This window comes from Embiotoca jacksoni, unplaced genomic scaffold, assembly GCF_022577435.1.
Source record: "Embiotoca jacksoni isolate LCO1_2020_lvr unplaced genomic scaffold, fEmbJac1.0.p SCAF_18, whole genome shotgun sequence".
Lineage (NCBI taxonomy): Eukaryota > Metazoa > Chordata > Actinopteri > Embiotocidae > Embiotoca > Embiotoca jacksoni.
Window position 1 is genome coordinate 6,307,280 of NW_027185318.1, and position 13,588 is coordinate 6,320,867.

General features: G+C 41.0%; 1 protein-coding gene across 1 annotated transcript in view; it reads left to right on the forward strand.

Annotated features, from left to right (window-relative positions):
• Window positions 1–11,943: 11,943 nt before the first annotated feature.
• Window positions 11,944–13,588, forward strand: part of LOC138200016 (brain-enriched guanylate kinase-associated protein) — a 37,793-nt gene continuing 36,148 nt past the window's right edge. The window contains exon 1 of the mRNA XM_069152385.1: window positions 11,944–12,025. The gene's annotated coding sequence lies outside the window, so the exon portion shown is untranslated. The remainder of the gene's footprint in view (window positions 12,026–13,588) is intronic.

Consider the following 13,588-nt stretch of genomic DNA (forward strand, 5'->3'; position numbering starts at 1 on the left):
TATGTCTCCTTCTCACAGGTTGCATTACTTAAAACAATATCTCTGTTTTGCTTGGTGCATTTTTTCCTGTGCTAAAAGACATTCCCTCCCACTGAGGGAACAAAACACACATGTTGGCATACAATTAAAAAGAGGAGTGAGAATATGTATGATGACAGAGGGGGAAAACAAGTTCTGGAGCTTCCCATGCTGTGCACATTCATCCTTGTATACACTCACACTCCCACACCTCACCATGCACATTCACACCATAATAATAACTGTTGATTTTGTACGTACTATATTTTAAGCCTATACCACTCACTTGCTACAATATCACTGCACTGCAAATAATTTATAAACATATACACACACCTGCAGACAAATTGCCCATAATTGCAACACTGAATGAATGTGTATTTTTGTGCGTTATTTTTAATGGGTTAATCATCATCTCAGTGCAGCTGCAGCATGTGTTTTTAGCTGCTCACGCACTGTCAAGCAGGTCACGTCAGACAACATAGAAAAACATGGACTGGGCCTTTTTAGATAACAGTTTGATTTTACATCAATATTAAAGCGTCGATATATTCTGTAACCCTGACAAACTGAGGCAGAAGTGCATCTATGTCAACAAGCAGTGACGCATGAGCCAATAAACAAAGACAATTCGCTGCGAAACCGCTGAGAAAAATAATATCCTATAATTCTCATTTACCGTGTGTGGCCACTGGAGAGCACTGTTGCATACACAAACAATGGACGTGTAATTGCACTGGCAAATCATGACGGTACCTTGCACGTGCTCATTTTGTATACGCGTGAGTGTGCAGCTTCTCTGGGCACACACGTCACTGAGCATGTGCAAATGTGTGAAGGAGGTGCTACGTTTCAATTATGTTAATCAGACCTGTAGCTGATTATCCAAAGCTTTTTTTTTTTTTTTTTTTTTCTACAGCAGTGTCATTCATTTCAATTCGCTGGTTCTCATTGTCTTTTGTCCCTTAACTGAATGGGATGAACCACCACAGGGCTCCCCTTGGTATGGAAATGAAAAAATATTGCTCGTCTCTGCTGTCAGACTTCATATCCTTGGTCAGACAGTGCTGCTGACATTTCCTATAGGTGTCTGTTTTATTGCCTTGGCATTTGGAGGGACAGCTATATGGCTCTAGCCCACAGCTAGACTAGACGAAAAAAAGAAAAAAAAGAAAGATGGATCACAAAGTACTGTTTCCATGACAACATCAATGTTGACAACATGGGGAGAAAAGGGGTCATTTGCCATTTCTCTGAGATATTATTGATAAAAAAAAGAAAGAAAGAAAATAAACATCATCGGGGCCCCTAAATGGAAGTAGATAAAAATGTAATTAAAGCTGAATGAGTGAGTGTGGCTTCACTCATGGCTTTGGTTTGTTTTTTTCCAAAACTATATTGAAGGAAATAGTTTCATGCTGTGCTGAGCTGGTCTTGCACACAAGTACACTTCATGTTTGCCAGGGGAATGCTCACAATGGGGACTAATTCAGTGGGCTGATGTAGAGTATCTATTAAAACCACAGTAAATATCCAACCCTTGATTTCAGCTATAAAAAAAAGGCCAAAGTTGCTGCTTGATTACATCAACCCTTTTTGACCAAACTGTAACACCTATTTTCATTTCAACAAAACTGACTCACTGGTTAAAATTACCATGAAGGTGAATTGTCTTGTAAGTCAGTACATTGAGGTTTATCGTATTATAATCAACAAGGCTAAAATGCACAGAAAATACCAAATACTAAGCATCATCTCCCAATTTATGGATGTAAAGCTTAGAAAGATGTCAGAGTTTATCTCTGAAGAATTCATCAGGCAGATGCTTGAAGGGATTAAATGAGGCATCTGATCTTTTTGTTTCAGTTATGGAAGCTTTGGGGAATTGGGACGTACTCGGAGGATATGATGAGTCGGCAGAGATCTTATTAGCAAAACCAGTGTGTATTATTCAAAGAGCGGCGGGGGGAGGGGGGGATGCTTGTGTTGCTGCATTTGATAAAATTATTATTATCCTGTTGGATTTGATTTGAGTTTTGACAACCAGTGCTTCTCTTCAGAAAAGTGTGTTACAAATCAGAACACATTGAAAGAAGAAAGAAGAAAGAAGAAAGGGTAAACTTCTCGGGCTCAACGCCCTCAGAGTGAGACTACTTCCTAACCCACAAAGTTTCTGCTGAATGTGGTGTGATAGAATTAGCAGAGTGACAACTTCATTTCAGTTTCATATGAGGATGCCAATCATTGGCTGTGAATAAAGTACAAGATTCAGTCTACAGCCATGCTGGCAGCTCTGTTCGGCTGTGTTTTTAGGCACTGCATTGGTAAATGCTAACATCGGTCTACTAATATCCTAACAGTGTCAATACTGTCATGCCAATGCTTAGCGGATGTCCGTTGGTGTGTTCACCATCTGAGTTCAGCCTCATGCTAGTTACCACTAAACACACAGCTCAGGTTTGTAAACTAATGGCATCTTCATCATAATCACAAATTACATGATCAGTCATCAAAAAAATACCTGCAAAAGTCAAAGACGAATTGAGAATTTCAAAAATGATCATCTTCTTAGGAACATGAATGTCTGTACCGCATTTCACAAAAACTCCATCCAGTGCAGACTGACAGATCAACATTGACATTCTTAGCAAGGCTAAAAATAGGTATTTATAATGTTGTTTTTTAAATATTGGCCTGCTCTGTAACGCAACATTTTCTCGTAATCTATAGCAAATTAACACTGCCTCAGCAAACCTGCTGCAGCAGTCAGGTGTGAGGATTATTAGGGATATCATAGAGGAGCTGCTTTGCTGGTGATGGACGACTGCCTCGTGGCTTTTAAGTAAATTGTAACGCTGCTATCAGTAGAATTTTCAATTTGATTACTTTGAAACGAGGAGCGCTCAAGATCAAGGTAGGTTATCCAGAAGCAAGAAAAGCATTAACACCCTCCAAGGTTTCCTTTGGTCTTCCCCGAGCTGTCTCCCCATCATAACTCCTCCTCCAAATATTCCTTTTTAAATTTCATAAAAGAGCGTACAGCTGTTGAGGGGGCTGTGTTTTTTCAATGGTTCCACCATCTGCCTCTTTAGAGTAGCTTCACACTGTTCATTTGCAGTGAGGCAGCCCACTTCCTGCTTGGTTGAGTACCCTCCTTTGTGTTGTAATCAGTCCTGCACAGTTTGAGGGGAATCATACTACAAAGACAATTAAAACGAACAAATAAAAAGCAGAAGAACAACTGATGTTGTGGTTTTGTACAGTCATGATGCTGAGCCTAAAATTTAATTTTAGAACAAGATATATTAATGTCAACATTAATATTCTTTAGCCCCTCCAGTAGCAGGGCCGCAAGATGGATTTAGTGCAGCAATATTTTTACTCTCATCCATTATTTTCTTACATTGGGACACTTTGTATATTTTTTCTTGAATAATCAGCAATTTTTCTTTGTATTTAAAGTTAATTAATACTACATTGGTCTATGGGCTACTGCAGAGTCATTCTCGGTATAGTTCTACATAATATTGCCAAAGGCTTTTCAAAACCAAAAAACTTACCTGTACTGGGTTTAACATGTAGATATTTTGAAACATAACGTAAACTTAACTTTATCTGAGTTACATGTCCTTTGTGTTAGCTGAGAAAATCAAAATCAAATCCTTTCACCATAATAGACAAACAACATTGGAGCAAATAAAGAAATAAGAAAAGTCTTAATATATGTGAGCAGATTTTAGTTCCAATAATTCTAACAGCTAAATGGATGTAACTATGTATAGATATATATATATCTATATATAGTTAAAATATATATCAACATATATTATATATTTATACACACACACACACACACACACACACACACATATATATATATATATACATATCCCTTTTTTAAGCTCAAGCACTGATTTAAAGTGAGATGTTTTTTCTGATCTTTCCATTAAGAGTCTATTAATAGAGGCAATGTTTCACCTTTGCATCAACAATGCAATTAGTTGCCCTGTGCTTATGCAAGACTAAAACACTACTTAGGAAGATATTGATGTCCCACAGCACTCCCAAAGCCTGCATGTGGTCACATTGTGCACATTCACATCAGTTGTTAATTCTCTTCTTGTCTTCGGTTTTCCTCAGTCTATTTTTTTCAGTCTCAGTCTTTAAAGGTTTGGTGTCCGGTAACATCTGCTTGTGAGGCTCCTAGTCATCTGACCAAGAGGCAACACATGCTGCCTCTGCAACCACACCACTCCCATAGAGCTCTTCAGTCTTCAGATGACAGCTTGTAGGAGTGACAAATTAATGCCTGTGTCTTGAGGGGTGAGTTAAAGTTAATGAATGTATGAATTGTCCCTTCATCTCTGCACCAAAGCATAACAAACACAACAACAAACCACAAAAAATACGATGTGTTACCAATCAATCTTCAGCCGCTTTGCTTGCCTGCTGCCCACAAAGCAGATTTTATGTGGTAGCTGTGGTCAATATCTCTGACCTGGATATCAAGCTGCTTTCCAACACCCTACAAGTCGATACATAAATTCATTACAAATGGTGCCCTCAGACAAACCACTGATGATGTTGCTGTTGATCTATAATGCTATTTTTAAAAGAAAAAAATAGAATTGACGGTGTCAGTGTATGAATGGTAATGATTTGGTTAACATCCAGAGGACTATCAGATTCTAACCTCTTTTTGATCTCATTGTGTACTGAGCTAGCAGGGAAAGCGTTTCACACTGCAACAGCTTGGGTGCACTGTTGAAGGCCAGGACAACTAGGGCAGACAATTAAAATTGGGCAAAGCCAGAGGACAAAAAAACCATTTGACTGAGCCTGACATGGTTCACTTGTGTGTGTCCATTTCAGATGATGGTGTCAGGCTCCAGTCTGTACAGAAAGGATCACCAAAGTCTGTGTGAAGGAAGGGAAAAAAGGCAATTGATATGGCTACTTTGCAGCGACAGTCAAAGTCAAGAACATCCTCAACTCGTCAGGATCGTGGCTCCTGCTCTTCTACTGCATCTTGCCCTGTTTTCTCTGGACCTTACAGTGACCAGGAGGAGGACCCTCCACTGCGCCGCCAATCTTCTCCTTTACTCAAAGGCTCTCTGTCCAGTCTTCATAGCGCTATCAGTCCAAGTCTCAAAGGTTCCTTGTCCAGCCTCCAAGGATCTGTTCCCAGCCTCCAAGGATCGGTTCCCAGCCTCAAAGGATCTGTTCCCAGTCTCCACGGATCTGTTCCCAGTCTCCAAGGATCTCTGTCAAGTCTCCAAGGATCTTTGTGTAGTTTACAGTGTTCTTTACCTAACCTTCGCGGATCAATCTCCAGATTGAAGAGGCGGTCGCTGGGCAGTCTGGATAACTTCGGCCCCAGCCCCAGAGAGTGGAGTACAAGCCCCAGCCTACAGAGTGGCAATGGCAGCTCTAGTGATGATGATGGCAGTTGGGACACAAATAGCTGGAGCTCAGGGGCCACCTGCCTGCTCCGGATCCCGAGTAAGCAAGACAGCAATGAGGCCTCAGGTGAATCAGGTGGAAAAACTTGCACTGCTGACCAGACGTCCCCTGCTGCCAGGGTTGAGGATGAAATCATATACCAAAATCTTATCTTCACACATCCTGCCACTAAAGCTGAAAGCAAAAGCGACTGTGCTGGTGAAAGGACTTGTACAGCAACAAGGAAAGACACAGGGACCCAGAACGTATCCTTTTCACTCTCGAGCAAACATTTTTCTTCAGGCTCGTCCCATCAGCGGGACGAGAAGACAGAAGACAAGCGCAAGTTCTCACAGTTTCTGAATGAGGTGACTTGCAGAGTGTTAAAATCGAATGGTGGTCCTCAGAAACCGTCCACCCTCCGACATCGCTATCAATCTCCACCACCGCCACCATCTACCCCATCTCAACCACCACATTCAGCCCCATCAAATCCACCGCCACCATCTCCTTCAGCAACAAACTTGTGGTTCAGCCCGACCAGCTCAAACCTTCAGACCATCAAGGAGTATGACTCCAAGGACATTACGAGCTCCATCCACCAATGGAGCAAGACATTACCCAGCTGTAAGATCTTGGAGCCCGGGGATGTGTTGAAGAAAGTAGAAGGGGAAAGTCACTCATACCCAGAGCATGACCTATGTACAAAGATCCAGGCGCAACCTTCCACTGGGAGACTTTATCTAGAGACAGACATTGACAGAGTGAGGCGACTTGATGAACTGGCAGCTAATGGCACCCTGGGGAAAGAGAGGAATGAGAAAGTGCTGGAAAAAGTGCTGGAGAGAGGGAAGGAGAGGGAAAACAGGATTCCATGGGAGAGAAATGGAGGCTTGGGGTTGGAGAAAGGGAAGGAGAGGGAGAAGAGAAAAGAGAGCCCCTGGGAGAGAGACAGAGCGGCTGAGAAAGTGAAGGAAAGGGATAAAGGGAGAGAAAAGCTATGCTGGGAGAAAGACAGAAGGACAGAAAGGGGGAGGGAGAAGGAGAAGAAAGCATTACTTTCCAGTTATGAGCGCCCTCCTCCTCAACTGACCGCCAGTGGACGGAGTAACCCCTGCCCTGTCTTCAGCTGGCCAGAGGGATTTCCCAGAATGTCCTATAAGTCTGCCTCGTTGCCCAGACCTATCAACATCACTGTGAGTACACCACTGTACATTCAAGTGTTGGTTGGTTGGTTGGTTGGAAAATACAAATAAATTGTTCTCATTTTTAATGGTATCTAGTTTGGGCAACATTGACTTATTGTAATTTACAATATTATCTATTATCTATACCCGCTTTATCCTGAACAGGGTCACTGGGAGGGGGGGGGGGGCCTGGAGCCTATCCCAGCTCACTTTGGGCGAAGGCAGGCTACACCTTGGATGGGTTTCCAGTCCATTACAGGGCCAACACATAGAGACAGACAGAAACAAAGACCATTCACGCTCTCATTCACACCCACGGGCAATTTGTAGAATCACCAATTAACCTGAGATGCATGTTTTTAGATGGTACGAGGACATGCAACATATATCCCCTACTGCATTTAAGACTGGGAATGGGCAGCTCACAGTAAGTGCCTTAGCCACAACAGCTTGACAACAATGTTCTTTTTAATGTTTAATGCTGGTGTTTTTTTAAAAATTCATTCGGACCTCTGCATGCTAGCTATGGTATTGTTAGGTAAAGAAAAGATTGCGGTTGTGATTAAAGTTAGATAACATCTGCATCCACTAACTTTATGCAACACCACATACAGGCGTCCACTACTCTCTGTATTGGTAATCGATGTTGACATTGGACATAAATGGTGTAGATGTGGGATTGTAAATGATCACGAGAAATACTAAATTATTTTAAAGGTGCAAGTCTTCGGTAGAAAAAAACAGTGAACATCTGGTAGTGCTGCAGCTGCTGGACTTAGCTGATTATATTTCCTAATTTGATATTTGATTTCTAATGTGTATCAAGGTATCTTTTCCCCAACACCTATGTTGGCCATGGAAGGTTGTTAACTACCATCTGCTTCTATTAATATTCATTCGAGTGCCACATGCTACTTTTAACATGATTTTAAATAATTTTGGCAAAGAACATTAAGTTGGAAAATATCCTCCTTTCACCTCAAGAGTATGTTAACCACACTCATTTCTAGAAGTATTGTCTAAAAGGATTTAAAATGTGAGTTTATTTATTATACCATAAACACAAATGCAGGCACTTGTGTTCGTAACTGCAATATTTCCTTCCTTAAAAACCACATAAAGTTGTAATGTTGCCAATGCTATAAAACCTTGTACTGTGAAAATAGACATTTGTTTGTGATTGAGAGATAGCCACTAAATATTGCCTGGTGTAGTTGTTTTAGTTTTTAGGATCTAAATCAACACTTAATCATTTCAATTACATTTTCAAACAATGTACCGGTTAGATGAAAACCTCCAGGATTTTTTTGCAGTTTGATTTTAAACCTTGAAATGAGGACTGCAGATCCTGTAATTGGTTTCATTACATTAGAGACAGTTATTACATCATGCACAGTTACTTTATTACGTGTTTGTGCAAAGATAATTGCTGTGATCATTCCAAGAAATTATATCAGAGAGGAACATCCACTCTCTTTGCAGCCGTGTGTCATGTTTCCTCATCATGGAGTAAGAGTAGATGTAGATTACTGGAAAAGAGGAGTCAAATGAATATGATTACACAAGCCTCTGATGATTTTACTCAATCTTTATTCAAGGCTTTGATATAGTGTGTTGCATCACAGTTGTTAGCTGAATATTACTCTTTTCAGACTTACTAGATGTGAATCATTAATGTTTGGTTATGTTTTGCTTAATTGTGACACATCACCCACCTGCAATACAAAACAAAATCTGCAAACATGTTTATTCATTAACGAAATATAAGTGGGGAGTCTGAATTATTCTGTGCTGTGCATTCAGTATGGGCAGACCATATCCTTTTTCATACTTGTCCTTTCCAAACACAGACTAGAAATCTCAGCATGACCTGCAGTTTGAATGAATCTTTTCTCAGTTGATGTGCATTTTCATAGCCAGGGTGTTGTCAAAGGAGTGCTACGGTTAAGGTCTTTATTACTTTTCATTTAAATGCATTAGCATCTTTCTGCCCTGCAAACATTCAACAGAGATAGCAAAGCAAAAGTATTGGTGCCCTTTGGCGTGCGATATGAAATTTTTTTTTTGTTTGCGATATTTACTGCTTCTTTACTCAGAGTGAAAGAGAGAAAAACAGCTTGGGTTTCAAACAAATTTAACTGTCCTGCTTGGATGCCGGTGTAAAGGTAGCTAATACATAAATAATGTAAACACATTCCACCATCTTTTTTTTTTGTGTTGTGCTTTTGAGCCTCAGGCTTAGAAATGTGACTCCAGTGCTACAGTCTCTCACAACCTGCTGCACTGGTGTACAAAAACTCTGCTGCTAAATGGGTGGACTCTGACCAATGCCCAGCAGTGAGGCAGCAGTCATGTTTGGGATGCGGCTTCCTGACTAGAATTTATTCACTAGATGTCAGCTCCCTAGCAACTGTTCAGCCGATGAGTGGGTGTATGTATTAAAAGGAATACATTTAGTTTCGAGAGAGAAAACAGCTGTATGGCAGCTTTTCACACAGCCAGTGAGTTGCGAGTGGGTCAGTGGGCAGATGAGGTGGGTGTTTCTTTCAAAGAGGGAAAGAAGGAAAAGTGTCCTCTGCACTCCGGACGACAAGGTTGAATGAAATACAACCTGTTCTATAATGTATTTATTCTATGGCAAGTCTGTACACAAACTTACTCACCGTTGACTGCGGTTTGTGAAAAATCAAAATGCCATTCAGGAAACGGAGATATTTAATATTATTTCAACTTAATTCAGGTTACAGGCCCAATTCTACTCGATTGGAGGTAATGCAAAGTGCATCCTAACAGTACAAGTACCAGAGTTTTGTTTGAAATGATGCCTATCAACCACTGTGGGAAGCACACGCGTACTGAGCACCTACCTGTGGGAAATACAACAAAGGAAGAACAACTAGTGCATGTGTTTAAAATGCAAGCTAGAAAAGAGGCTGAAGGATTCATTGTATGATGCTGTAACTGTTGTCTTCCCACATTATGTGAAATGTGTGTATGTGCTGCCGTTTGTTTTTTTGCACCTCCTACTAAATGCATGCATTGCGTTCTGTGACTGGCTTATATGTTGGCATGGGTAAGGCAGACACTAAAATTAATAATGAAAACGGATGTATAGTGTAGAAAGGCAATTCCAAACTACGAATTATAGTAATGCTGAAAAAACAATGTCCACAAATACTATCAGAAATGGATTTTGACATAATAAAAAAACCTAAGGATCATAGCTTTTAAGCAGCTGTGGCTGACCAGCCTGCACATTCGGTGTTTTGGTTTAAAAAAAAAAAAATAGGGGTGGTGTCAAATTGTTCATTAGAAATAAGCATTTTTGTGTGTTTGTCAGCTCATTATATTGAAAAAATATCAGTCTGTTTTATTGTGCTAATCACCACCATTATAACTTGACTGTACCCAGCATCCACAATATCGTGTTGGTACGGTTATCCTTTTGTTTACATGTCACGTTTCAGTCTTAGTTAAGGCTAACATTTAAAACTTTTGACTAAACGAATGCGCATCCATAGGATCTGATTATCATTCAGTGATGCCTTCCAGGAATGCCAACCCCCCCCCCCCCCCCCCCACTCACATACTCTCACACACACACAAGTCCTGCCCTCTCCGCACAGAGGGATGCTGGGATGGAGGGATGGACGGAGGGGATTACTGAGCGTTGTCTCATTCAGTAGCTGTATGAGTCATCCTGCTGTATCATTCACACTGTTTGTAACACCCACACAACACTGTGTAGCCAAGTGCACACACACACACACACACACACACACACACACACACACACACACACACACACACACACACGCGTGTGCTCACAACCACTCTGCACTCCTATAACCCATATGTTGGAGCTGTGCACCTGTGACATTTATTATACCTCACTGAATCCTCAACAATAAAACCTGAGGCTGGCTGGAGCTGTGCGCAACATAGAAGCACACAAACACAGTCTGCCAGCACACAAATCTCCTGCAGCACTAACACAGAAAATACACACAAGCTGACTCTCTGGCCTCGATAAACTTCACCATCATGAACGTGTTTTACCACGATGGCTGCACATACATGCTCTCCCATGTCAACTCTGGTCAAGGGACTGCATTGGGTAATTGGTTCTGCACCAAAGATTTAAGCTGAAGTGAAAAAATAAATGTCAATCCTCATAATGCATAATGCATGTGACAATCAAAAATGTGCAAACAAGAACCTGTTCTCTCCTTCATCTATTTGCATGTTTACACGTATAACGACGTGATGGGGCAACACCGAGTCGGGTGCCAGGTTATCATGTCTGATCACCTCTAAGCTTAAAGGTACAGTGTGCCGGTTTTAGGGGGATTTCGTGGCAGATATGGAATGTGCTGTTGATGTTTTCATTGGTCTATAACCAACTTAAACTGAGAATCCTCCACCAAGCCGACCGTTTCCCCCTTTTTCCAGTCTATATGCCATGCTAAGCTGCTCAGGTAGCCTCATATATACCCTCAAGACATGAGAGTGTTATCAGTGTTTTTATGTAACTCTAGATAAGAAAGCCAAAAAGTGTATTTCCCAAAATGTTGAACAATTTTTTTAAACTTACTTTCCAACATTTTCATTTGTTTACTATCTCACTTTTTCCCCACCAACTTTCCATCTTCTATCATTCATCTTTTCAGTTTCTCTTCTCTCCTTTCAACAACTATAGCATATAGTCCGCCTCTCACCCTTGGGCACAGTCTCTCCATTTCTGCAGCACACAGCATTTTTCTTTTGCACTGTTAATCTGTCATTTCTCGCTCTGCGCCCCTCCCTCCTTCACTTAACGCTCTCACGACTGACATAGTGGACAGAATGAGAAATAATGGCGATATTTGTTTGCCGAGACATAGCCACTCTGAGAGCTCGTTAAACACCAGATAAGAGGTACTCCACAGCATGCAGTGGCAGCAGCGGTGCCAGATAAATCTGCTTGATAAATATATCTAATCAATTCACCCTCTTTTCTTCTTTTCCAACCAGGAATCTGATGGAGAGATGCTGCATGACACGAGGTTGGCCACTTTCACTTTTACCTCCTCTCCTCCGGGCAGTAACACCTCCACCTCACCTCCCTCCTCTCTCTCTCTCTCTCTCTCTCTCTTCCCTCTCTCTCCTCCTTCTCTCCATCACTACCATAACCCCTCCTCTTTCCACACACCTCCTCTTGCTCCATTCAATTCTCAGCTCCCTCTCTCGTTTTCTCTCTCTCTCCCTCTGCCTACCAGCCTGTCTCCAGTCAGAATTAGAGGAGTCCTTTTCTAAATGCATGCAGCTCTGAGGGGATGCACAGGCGCATGAATATAGTGATTTTATCTGATGAAAATGAGGCGAAAAGCATATAAACGGTAAGGCAAGAAAGCGGAGAAGTGCATGTCTGGTTTCATTAGCTGCTCTGAGATAAGTGTGTGTAGTTGCTTTGCCACACTTGTGAAAATAATGATTGTTGTGAGTGCTCTTCTGTGGCTGTAGTACCTTACTATGTGTTGCATAGTCGGAGTGCTGTAACAAAAAAAAAAAAAAAGGGTTGGGTAGACTGCTGTGCATTCAACAGCACAGTATGTCTGGAGAATGTGAATACATGTTGTGCGGAATTGTTTGAGTAAACTGAAGCTTTGGTGACTAACTCTCTGCAGCAAAGGAAGTGAGCTTGCTCAAGACCATTTGATTCAGTGGAAGTAAATCTCCGTTGTTGTTGGGTGTTTTCGCTCAGTTGAATCAGCTGTCATTTGGATTTTATTGGTGTGATAATAATGAGGCGCCAAATGTTTTCACAGCCCTCAATTAACTCTCATATTCATTTTTCTGGGCAAGATGATACCATAGAGAGTCAATTACGACTGAACAAGCGCATCATGAGAACGAAAGTTGTTCTCATTAAATCCAAACTCCTCACCTTGTATAGATTAAGAGAAGAGAGACAGGGCACGGAGGAAGAATCCATAATTACATATTTTACTTGATGAAGTGAGAAAAGACATGTGATTACTTTGTGTTTCGGGGCAATACATTTGGAAGTCTTTCAAATGTGTTGCCTCCAGGTGGCTTTATAATCGGCATATTGGCATAACATGATCATAACAACTAGAAGTAATTGCTTTCCCCTCCAGTCTTAACCTCCAGCTAGTGAGGAGACATTGATTTTGGAGATGATCCCTGCTTCCTGTTATAATTAAAGCAAACAGCAGCTTGGATAAGGTGCTGTCCAGAGGGAAACTTTGGGTCTTTGAAGTGAGTTTCAGACTTCCTGTACAGTGGAAGGAGCTTTAATTAATCTGGTGTAAAAATAAAAAAAGAATAAAAAAAAAAAAAACGAGAACAATGTGTGCTAACCCTTTTGGTACTTTGAGTCGTGTTACCTTGTTATTAATGCATCATTAGTTGAAATATGGCTGTGTGTACATACAATGGCAGGCATGGGTACTTTTTTATTGTGAAAATGCATCATAACAACTACATTTTCAACATTTCTTGATGCATAATTCATCACAAAAAGTTGTTTTTTTTATGCCCAAACGCTCAGTCCAAAGTGTTGAAGGCTGTCCAAACAAAACATCAGTTACACCAACCCCCAGCAGCACCACTATGCACTGCTCCTCCTCAGTTCTCTGAAACAATTCTGGTCATGGATAATAAGCCAAGGCGTATCACCAAAGGCTGTTTTGGTCTTTGCTTGTAAGCAGAGTGAAATCAATGCCAGTGAAATTGAGATCATCGTGCACTAATAAAACCTTCACATGTAGTGTGAGTAATATGATGAGAACATGAGAGAATGAGGACATTAAGAAGCTATTAGCTCAATAAAAGTCTGTTTTTGTGAGATTTACTTGTTTTTGACTGAAGCAGATAACCAAAACTTGGTGGGTAAGTCTTATATTTTCCATCTTTTACCAATTTTCCATTTCAAAGTT